At 41.3% G+C, this 1197-nt stretch overlaps 1 non-coding gene across 1 annotated transcript; it reads left to right on the forward strand.

Annotated features, from left to right (window-relative positions):
• Window positions 1-876: 876 nt before the first annotated feature.
• Window positions 877-949, forward strand: TRNAE-CUC (transfer RNA glutamic acid (anticodon CUC)). Its single transcript has one exon. It is a non-coding gene; the product is annotated as a tRNA-Glu (tRNA).
• Window positions 950-1197: the final 248 nt, after the last annotated feature.

The following is a 1197-nucleotide window of genomic DNA, read 5'->3' on the forward strand; positions in this document are numbered from 1 at the left end:
TACATTGTAAAAAAACATAGCTCTTTGAATAGAGACGACTCAGTTTTTTAAACAATCAAAGACCCAGTAAAGACAAAACAGAATCTTTGTTTTTTAGACAGATTACATTAGAGGGAAAGAGAAACTGTTGTTTACAATTTCTTATTAAGAGCAGGCCAATATCTAAGAAAACTTTGTCCTCTTAACAGAGAGAAAACCAAATTCTAATTTAGCACGAGTGTACTTTTTGATATTAAAATTCTCCTTATTTTTTTTTTCAGTTTTTAAAAAATTGTTTTTAATGTTTTTTTATTTTTGAAAGAGACAGAGACAGAACGTGAGTGCGGGAGGGGCAGAGAGAGAGAGGGAGAGGCAGAATCCGAAGCAGGCTCCAGGCTCCGAGCTGTCAGCACAGAGCCCAATGCAGGGCTCGAACCCAAGAACTGGGAGATCATGACCTGAGCCAAAGTCGGACGCTCAACCTACTGAGCCACCCAAGAGCCCCCTTATTTTTCTCTTTTTCACTTATGTAAGTCCATTCCAATCTCTTAGCTTGACTACCTTTTCCATAGACCTTCCACAACTTTCTGCCCATTCAGCCTTTATCCCAAAACTGTGAATCAGGTATCCACTCACACAGCTAAAGCTTTTTACTGATATTTTGATCTTATGGAGGCTGTGGACTAGAATTGGGGCACGGGAACTGGTGCAGCAGTCTGTCTTTTTAAAAGCCTCCCCCTTTTCCCCTTTGGTCTCTTTGGTCAATGTTTCATTTATTTCCTGGAGTGTTTATGTTTCAAAGGCATGATACAATTTACAACTTCCCAGGACAGAGAAAGAATGCAAGTTTTCTCCTCAGAGTGTTTAGGTAATTGCTATGGAAAATTTTCCTTAGGCGCCTGGTTGGCTCAGTTGGTAGAGCATGTGACTCTCGATCTCAGGGTCATGAGTTCAAGCCCCATGTTGGGTGTGGAGCCTAGTTGAAAATTTCTTTTTTTCTCAGTATAAGGGGTCAGAAAGCATGAGGCATTTCGTACATTTCTTCATGAAACCTAACATCCTCCTCTTCTCTTTCCTCACTTTCTCAGAGATTCCACCTCTTCGCATCCTAATCAGGCTTTGCCACAAATGCTCGGATCTTAATCTGAGGCATTTTAGGCTCTCCTAGCTTTGCCAAATGTCACGCTATAAGATCTCTAACTTGGGGTGCCTGGCTGG

This window comes from Acinonyx jubatus, chromosome X (genome assembly GCF_027475565.1).
Source record: "Acinonyx jubatus isolate Ajub_Pintada_27869175 chromosome X, VMU_Ajub_asm_v1.0, whole genome shotgun sequence".
In the NCBI taxonomy this organism is placed as follows: domain Eukaryota; kingdom Metazoa; phylum Chordata; class Mammalia; order Carnivora; family Felidae; genus Acinonyx; species Acinonyx jubatus.